We start from the raw sequence: 10,309 nt of genomic DNA on the forward strand, positions 1-10,309 counted from the left end.
TTGTTATGATAAACTGGACAGAAGGTCAATATAATGTCAAACTGCTTTTCCATTGATTAAATGATGCCAAATGACAGACCCAGTCATGGAAGAAAATAAGTGTAGCCATCAGTGATTTTGAATCATTTAAAGATTGGTTATGAATTATGATGAATTAGGTGAGCAATCCAGGTATACTGTATAATACTGCCTGCTATATTGATCCAACTAATGTTGTTTTTTAGTGCAGCATTCAAAGTCTTTACTACTTCCTAAGCCCTCTGGTGACTGTCATGTAGCTTTCTTTTCAGGCCTGCCATTTCCCATAATCCCCTGCGCCTCTAATGTCAGGACAGTCTAGTGGTGTTAGTGCCATTTCTCTCCTACCATCTCCCGTATTTGGCTGATTGATACGAAGATATGATATGAAGCCATTAGGATACAGTCTAGCAAAGCTGGTGACATAGATAGCGACATAGATATAATGACATGGTGCAATACTTACATTTTGCTTTGACTCTCAATAGACTATTATTAATATTATACATACTATTAATCATATTATATTGTATTACAAACTATATTTGTATCCAAAAATGTGTCATGTTTGAATACGAGGAAAGGCATTTGTATGGTACCCTTGAATAAGGGTCTTACTTACTTAAATTACTTTAGTAAACATGCAGCTCTATAAATGGTAAATGTGTCCAATAAAAGTAAGCTATGCAATTTATCCATGACAGGCAAATAAACTGTAATTAACATTTTCTCGATGAGAAAATGCACTATAAGATAAGCAAACCATGTGCAGGAGCACAGCCATCATCCCCGTAATCATCAAGGGCTCAGTGTGCACACAGAGACGATCCTCAGACTACACTTGGATTTATTCCTTAATCATCTGACAACAGACATTAGCTCTGTGCTGGAGAGGGGAGTGCTAATATCATTATAGTAATTTATTAGAAAAAGGAGAACATTTGCACATTAGGGGCAAAGTCTGTTGTAAATACGTCATGCAGTACTAATGCATACTCTTTTCTCTCTCTCTCTTACACACACACACACACACACACACACACACAAATGCGTGTGCACACACACATACACATCGAGGTCAAAGTAATATGAAATGTAATCAACCAATTTTATATCTGAAATACACAACATATGTGCATATGAAAGAAAATTATTCTGTTATGAAATAATTAAATAAATTCCTTTTGATTACAATTTCTGTTCAGGATTCAACAAGTCTTTATAGTCTATTTTTGGCTATATGATTCAAAATTATGCCATGAGACTGCTTGCAATTTTCAACCTCCATTCTGCAATCGTTCTTGTATTCCATTAGTGGACAGGGGTTCATTAATTGATTTCAATTTGTCATACTGTCAAAGGGCAGTAGTGTCGAGGACATAATATGTTTCAGATGTGAGTCAAAGAAGTCATCCCAGGCTTCTTACTGCAGAACAGTTCAGATGGCCTGCTACGCGTGTGAGCCTGTGGGCTTTCTGGTGCATGTTACATGTTGTCCAAGTCATTTCACCAGCTGTTAAATTGAAAGTAAAATGAAAGCCTTGTCCAAAACAACCATTTCAGCGCTGCCATTCTCTGTGAATGATCATTTCCATCCAGACATAGTTTCAGCACTACTGGAGGCCCAGACGTCAGATAAAGCCTCACACTGGCTAGAACAAATAAACAATCAGCTGATTATTTTGGTCGCACACGCCTTCCCAAATTATGATAAATTAACAGAACTGTTTGAAGCAGTGATAAGATACCCTATCAGTTTCAGCTAAGACATGTTTTCTTAATGGGCTCAACTGTGCACTCTTAGCCAATTTAATCTGCTGCAAAATGTGCTCAATCTATTATAATGCAGAACTGCCACACTGTTTCCCGCATGGCAATCAAGGACTGGAAAACAGTTGTCCACAGTTTCAGGACAAATCAGTCCACATCGTTCCAGTGTTTAAAAACCTCACAGTTATCTCTTTGTCAAGACCTCAATGCATATTTTGTCTTTCAGCATTCGCCTGTGTTCATGATTTTATTATATATACTAATTCACTACTTCATTTATACAGGACTGCAGTTTAGTATTTTTTCTTTTTCACATTTCACTGAACTGGTGAGGGCTACTAGTAGAAATGACTGAGAACCCCTCTTTGTTCATCTGCAAGAGCAATGTTTTGATCTCCTGTGGATCTTGTGAACTGTGTGATTCTGGCTGAATGGTACAACTAGTGGCTTCTTGGGCTTTGGACAAAGGCTATCAGGGGTTGTTTTGTTGTGACTTAAAATATGACTTTTCTTACTGTTATGACAGTTATTTTGAGAATAGTGATTTGAAGCTTATTGAATTATATCACAATCATATGGAACCTTTAAATGCCAGGCTTGGTTTGTTTTTTTAGATTGCTGTTTGCACAAAAGATTGTGTTATTTAATGATTAGCAAAAAAAAGCTTGGGCACATGCTAGTAAAAACACTTCAGTGCTGAAGTGAAACTTGTTATCGGGAGTCACTAGAGTCCCTGGTCTCTCGGTGGCATCTGGACTGGGGGTTTTAAAAGCCAATGTTCCCTTCACCATTAGCCAGGGCCCAGTATCTCTACCGCCTTGGCCGTTGTTGTGGTCGTGGCCCTGCTTCCAGCTCGTTGCGATGATTGAGTGGCCGGGAGTTCACTTTAATTCCAAATGGCTCAAATAACATACTAGTGAGCGGCTGACAAGCTCTGCCTTTAAGCAGAGTGTGTCTCCAGCGCCTCGAGAAGCCAGCTTTGATTCCAGAAAGAACAGGAAGTAGTTTAATAAAGGAAACCAGCCTGGGAGAGAGCCAGGTTGTTTTCCTGTAGCTATCGTTGCGGTTATTGAAACAAACAGCTCATGGAGACCCTCACTGTGAAATCAGCCCCAAGGTTGACTCTTGCCAGGTGCATCTTTTTAATGAAACGTCCTAAACGATGCAGACAATAAGTGAACCATACTACTGCTGCTTAAGAGTTAAGCTCTCTGTTCTCTGTCGCCACATTCTTGTTGACCACTGTTAATAATGACAAATATTTTTTTGGAAGCAACACAATTGGCCTGTATTCAATCAACATTAGTCACTTTCACTTACAAGTAAATTCAGGCCAACACTTTTTCTTCACAATCACAGGTTGGTAAATTAGCTGTGATTGCTAAACTTTCTAAATTCTAAAAATAGTAAGAAATCTTGCTTTTAATTGTTATTTTTAAATGTTTACTGAATCCCACCCACTGCTTCATATTTTAGGAAGGCTGTAATCTCTGTATTGCTTTATTACAGTACTGGCTTAGCGAGGCTTAAAGGTTTTTCATGCACAGTTTATGTGAACTGCTATCTCTTCCTGTAAGGCAGTTACCCCAGCTGCACTGGCTCTGCACTGATGGCTATAGGAGAACTCAGGATATGAGCTACAAGATCTGTCCTTCATGTTTTCTGATTGCAATGTCATATGCTCAGCTTTAGTTTTTATAAGAAGCAATTGTATTGTATTTTACTCTGCATTTCATTGTCCTACTGCTGATAATGTTCAGAAATTTGAATGATATTGCAATGTGTCTCCTGTTTGCATATGTGTTTTTTATGAATGGCAGTTTAGTCAAGGGGTCTGTTCCACAAAGTAGGCAAACTGAGTTAGCGAGATAACTGTAAAACCCATATCCTTCTAAAATCTGGAACATGGACTGAAGCAGAAATAACTGTTTTGGGTTATGTTATTATCCAAAGAAATCAGTAATCCTGCTTTGTGGAACATGGCCCAGAAGTTTGATGTCAGTGGCCAGAAGCCATACAGTGTGTTTCACGAGATGAAACTTTTGAAATGTCACACTCTGTCAGACTAAAAGCTGTTTAGAATATATATGCATCATGAAGTAAACATATGGAATGGTTGCAAACTTGCCATGAAGAGGATGCAAGTGCATATTATCCCCGCGGACGGTAAGGAAGATGGTGAGGGTGGCCATAAGTAACCCAAAGGTAAACATTTTAAGAATTTGCGGAGATTGGTTGCATCTTGAAGTCTTAAAAAATTCCAAAAAAAGAAATTGTACCAGAAAACTCTTTGGAAGGGTGGCACAATGACAGCCCTGACTGAGCACTATGAACACATCCAAGCATCTTGTGTTTGAAGAGAGTGCTATGGTCAGATGAGCCCAAAATGTAATGTTTTGGCCATACTCACCAAAATGGAATGCATACAAGGAGAAGCACCTCATACCTACTGTCAAATATGGCAGTGGGTCATTGATGTTTTGGAGATGTTTTCCTGCCAGTGATACAGAGGCACTATTTAAGATCAATGACACAATTAATTCAACAAAGTACCAGGAAATCTTGTCAGAAAATCTGGTTGCCTCTGCTAGGAAGCTGAGTCATGGTCATAGGTAGGTGGCTCATACATCAAAATCCACGCTGAAATGGTAAAGAGAACTATGTTCTGCAATAGCCATCTCAGTCTCCAGAATTAAAGCCCATGAAAAACCTGTGGTCTGAACTGAAGAGGGGGGTAACCCGGGAATATCAATGATTCTGAAAGGTTCTGCATAGAGGAATGCTCAAAAATCCCTCCAGGTGTGTTCTCTAACCTTATCACAAATTATAGGAAAGGACTCATGGCTGTCATCTTTGCCAGAGGTGTTTGCACAAATTACTAATCCAGATGAGCCATTAATTGTGGAACCAGTTTTTGGGGAAATACATTCTTATTTGAAACTTTGGTTGATTCAATTTAATCATTAATTGAAGAACTGCTGCTCACTGGATGTTTTTTGTTTTTCACACCATTCTCTAGAGGCTGTCATGTGTGAAAATCCCAGGAGATCAGCTGTTTCAGGGATACTCAAACCACCTTGTCTGGCACCAACAATCATTCCACGGTCAAAGTCAATTAGATCACACTTCTTCCCAGTTCTGACATTTGGTCTGAAAAACAGCTGAAACTCTTGACCATGTCTGCATGCTTTTATGCATTTAGTTGCTGCCACATTATTGGCAGATTAAATATTTGCATTAAGAAGCTAGTGTCCAGGTCTACCTAATAATGTGCTCAGTGAATGTACATTTGGATTGTATAAAGTAGTTGCCCTAGATTTTTAATACCATGGCCACAGACTCATCTTTCAATTAAAGGATTACTTCATGTGTTTACAGAGACTGGAGGATCTTGATACTTTTAATGCTTTGATTATTTAGCTTGATGAACTTTCAACTGCAAATCTGGGACAATGCCAACAACAACACCCCCTTTACTTTGACTATGCTGAATGTGAGACCAGAATATCCAATCAGATATTATTGACCCTCTTAAGGCTCGATATCAGTTAGGCTATGTACCGTAACCAGAGGTTTGTTGGTGAAATCAAATCTCAAGCGCAGGATACTGTGGCTATGCTGTTGAGCCAGGTACTTAACCTGAATTGCATCAGATGATGTCCGTCTGCATAAATGGATGATAACCTGATCTGTGACAGTCTGCCGGCATAAGTGCTTCTGCTGACCAAATGCATAGTAATTGCAACGGCACCAATTGCCTGAAGTCTATGTGTCTCCCATCTTACACCAGGTTGTGTTTAATAGCATCCTAATGTGATATAGATGAATTGGGTCAAAGCTATCTCCCCACGGACAGTACAGACTGTGGCAGGAGGAGCAGGTGGCAGTAAGCTCGGGGGCACTGACTATTTGCTCTCCTGCTTTGTGCCAGACATTAACCTCTCCAGTCCTCTATTCCATCAATATGACAAAACCATGCCACACAGTTCACTCCCATCAGCTGTGCTCATATCAGTATTGTCTCCTATCTGGGCCATCACCGATTCTAAGAGTCAAAGGAACATTTCTGATCGTAGCCATGTTATCGGATCACATTCTGACCACAGAAAGTATGTCTGATGTACAGTAAAAAATTTACATATTTCAAGAACAGTGTGAGCATAGATATTCTACTCTGAACAATTCTACCAACCTACAATAATTAGTGAATTGAATTTGGATTGCCACTAAATATATTAAAGTTGTATTTAATATAATATATAAATATATAAAAAGTATAAAAATATATAAAAAGTACTGTATATGCAGTACATATTACTCTTGATAATTGGGACTGCAATGAATAAAAAGTAAGGTGTGACAAACAACTGCACTGAAATGTGACAATAAGAAACCTGCCTAAGGCCAAGAAGACCTAGGGGCAGCAACCCGATGTGTGTGAAACAATGTAGTGGGAAAACAAACAACAAAGCACTTAATTAATCTGTGTTGAATGTCAGGACAGACTGGGGGATGACACAGAATAGCAAACCTTGTACATTGTACATTAGACTTGTACCACCATCAATTAACAACATCAAAGCACACCAGCATCCGTCAGCAGAGCTATCGCTCACAGCAGGACATCAGCCAGTTACATGACATCATCTGACATTCAAACCTGAAACATCGCTTCATCCCAAGAAGAGTACCATTTTTGACACAGTGGACAGAGGTTGCGCATAATCCTTACCCATTGCATTATGAAATGACAATGCCAATTTACTGGGATTAGGCTGGTTTACTGATTTTATGTAAACACCATGTGTAGTTTCTCAGATGCTGTTGATATAAAACATGATTCTGGGCCATAGCAATGTCTCAATAAAGTGCTTGTGGAGAGGATTAAATTATTATAAGGTTGTACTCAATTCTGCAGTGCAGGGCTGCTGCAGATTATGGCAGATAGCTTCAAACCAGCAATGAAGTGTGGAATGTGCCTACAAGGTAACCCGATGCAACAGGGCTTTTGGGAAACTCAACCAGGCCCGACCAACAAGGGCCATTAATTATTTAAGGTACTTTGGCTGAAAACATGACAATCTTCTAAATCCATCAGCTGTGGCCAGCACTATTGCTTGTAACTGAAACACAATGAGATTGCTGGTGGCAGCTCGGAATTGACTGTAACAGGAGACCTGTGTTTGTGGTGTGTGTATATTAAACGAAGAACAACACTCAGATACGCAACTACACCACAAATGCCTCACCTTTGCCAAAAATTCCAGAAATACTGTATGTTTACAGTTTTTAAGTACAGTTAAAAAGCATTGAGACAGTGACATAAGTTTTGTTGTTTTGTAATCCAGCACATTCGATTTGAAATAAACAATGAATACGTGGATAAAGTGATCAGGTGATTTGTGTAGGACATTCATTGTTTTAACAAAAATTCGAAATGCTTATTTGAACAAATATGATTTCTGATTAATCTGTTTCAAACAACATTCTGTTAAAGGCATACTATGCAGGATTTGTTCCTGCGTTTACTCACAAAAAATGTCTACGCTCTATTCTCACCCCACCTCTCCATTGCAGACTACCATGTGCCATGGCAATGAGCTAAGAAACCATGGTCTAATATGATTTGGAATACATCTGCTTTAGCAGTTGCTTTCAACACAAGCCATTTCGCTAGCTATTTACATAACTGACGTTACTTTTGCATTTAGTTAGCTGACTTTAGCTTAATGGTAGTGGTGAATGAATGAAACAACACTGCTAACATCAGTGGATTCCAGTCTGCTCTAGTCTGCCTGGAAGGAAGCATTACATAATTCTGTAACATAAGCACACGTACTCACAAACACATCAATTCATTGTCGCTCTAATTTTTATCGGACATCTCAAGTCTTCTGAAAGTCCGAGAGTCTTTTGTATTTAGGCATGAGCTCCCTGCCCAGAAAAGGAAATACGCTTCTAGAATCTCAGAAAAATATAAGCAGTAACATTAGTCATGCGTAGGGGTACCCAGCTATCATGGCCAGTCAGCTGACGTACAAAACTGAATTTAGATAGCTAATAATGCGACAGCAATCTATTGTTATGGAACGCTAACCATTTGCTACAGGTTGCTAGTGTATCAAAGTAATGACTGAGCATGTTAGTTTTATAATATTTTCAAGGTGAAAATCCTGCATAGAATGCCTTTAAATCCATGATGGATCAAAGTGCACCAGCCTATGCCTATCAGTACATTTTACTCATAACCTGTTTGTTACTAGCCGCAGCTGGTCATCTATATGGGATGACCAGGACTTATTTTGCAGCAGGGATGTGAATGTGGCCTCCTTGGCTACATATTGATGTTAATCTCATATCAACAGGAGCCGGTGGGAGCTCTCCAATGCCATCCATATGGGTGGCTTTAGTCTGGCACCAGTGACTCCAAACATACGCGGTAATTAGCTGTAACACACTTTACCCCATGACACCCAACAACCATGTCCCACAGCATTTACAAAACCATTTACGCCCTCCCCATTCAACAACAAAACAAGCAGAGGAAAAAAAAAAAAAACTTTGCCTGCAAATCCTCAAATCCCTCTCGGCACACTGACGGGTGTTTCTTCTTCCAACTGCATTTTGGGAGGAAAGCAGCGACCATCTGCTCTGTCTAAACAGTCCCCCTACCCCCCAAAAAAAATCCACTTTTAACTATGGCGGAGGCAGCAAGTTCATTACCACCAAATTACTCCCCCAAAATTACCTTCGTCTCCCTTGTGCGGAGGGGGGCCTGGTTTTTTATCAGCCAAGTTTTCTTGAGTGACTGTTTGAAAGCAGTTTGAAAGTGATGGTTTCCCTGTTGTGGTTGTGGGTGGCCTCAGCCAGGCAGCTCCTTCACAGTTTATCTCCTGCCAGAAGAGAAAGAATTGGATCAGAACCGCAAGTGCTGGGCAGTTGACAGTGACTGCCACCGCCAGGCTGTCCCTAGAACAATCTGGGGGACATCTGCCCCACGCTGCACACTGTGGGCTATTTAACTCATTCCATATTTGTGTGTAGACAAGACTCTTAAAACTTTGTGACAGTCCTTGTCTGTGCATTTACAATCAACCTGAACAATAAGCTGTAAAACTACACTTTGATTGCAAGTTGTGCTGTTACACCCTATATGCAGGCCTGTAGCGTAGTGGTTAAGGTAAATCACTGGGACACACAAGGTCGGTGGTTCTAATCCCGGTGTAGCCACAATAAGATCCGCACAGCCGTTGGGCCCTCGAGCAAGGCCCTTAACCCTGCGTTGCTCCAGGGGAGGATTGTCTCCTGCTTAGTCTAATCAACTGTACGTCGCTCTGGATAAGAGCGTCTGCCAAAATGCCAATAATGCAGGACTTGCCATTCATCCGCCACACGCAAAATGCAGGTATCGGCTAACTCGTTCAGTCTTACTAGCCACTGGGTTAGGAGATTTCTGTAGCTATTTCTATGGAGAAAATAAAAAATTGCGTTACTTAAGAGTGCTGTATAACTTTTCCAATAACTGTCAGCGATTTAGGGATTAAAACTGTTTCTTTCTACTCACACACTCACACACACATACTGTACTTTATTCAGATTAAATAGCTGATCAGTTACATGCTGTTACAGTCCGATTACCTGTAATTACTGCTGGTGAACATGCTCAGTGACTGGAAAGGCACTAGCTACAGTGGCTGTTGAGCCAAAAAATTCATGTCAGCCATGTCTGTATGGGTCAGTACAAGATGTGATTCAGTCACTGTAGTAAAGGAGCCAGATTTTTAATCAGACAATTGAATGTCTGAATGCTACTTGGGGCTCTGCTGAGCCATTTACTTAACTTTTTTTTCCAGGTAAATGTTAGGTTCATAAAATGGATAATATGTAAAATGGTAGTCTGGGTCAGCTATCCTGGGTAAGAGAGTCTGCCAAGTAGATAAATGGCAATGATTTCCACATCGCAGATATCCCGTGAATGCCAAACAGTTGCTTAGCGATTCAATGCAGCATTCTGTCTGAATCTTAAACAGAATGCAGCTCCGAACCTCGTCCACTGCAACGTGTTGGGTGTTTAAAGTTCAATGTATTTAAATTACAGTGCTTACAGTGTAATATATAGCTTTCTACTGTTTCCCTAACATGTAATTTAGATAACAAAGGTTCCATGAAATCAGTAACACAAAAGTAGAAACAAACAGTACAAACAAAGTAGCACAAACAGTTACGACAGTTACGAAAATTATGCAAGCCTTTCTGAGACTTCCCAGCAGGTGTCCCTCCTCCCGGCTCATGAAAGCCAGATATGTGACGGCTTGGTGCACGCCAGGCACACGGAGCGACACTCTGCCCTGGGCAGGCTCACAAATGACCGACGGGTGCGTTTGAACGTGCGGGAAGTTCATTGGCTTCAGGTCAGGCAAACAAACAGGCATTAATCTGCACTTTTTATGAATATTCAGACACAGCTGTCTGTTACAGGGAGAGAGCAGCTGGTGTGCCCAGGCCTGGTGATGCCCCGGTG

Source organism: Conger conger, chromosome 1 (genome assembly GCF_963514075.1).
Source record: "Conger conger chromosome 1, fConCon1.1, whole genome shotgun sequence".
In the NCBI taxonomy this organism is placed as follows: domain Eukaryota; kingdom Metazoa; phylum Chordata; class Actinopteri; order Anguilliformes; family Congridae; genus Conger; species Conger conger.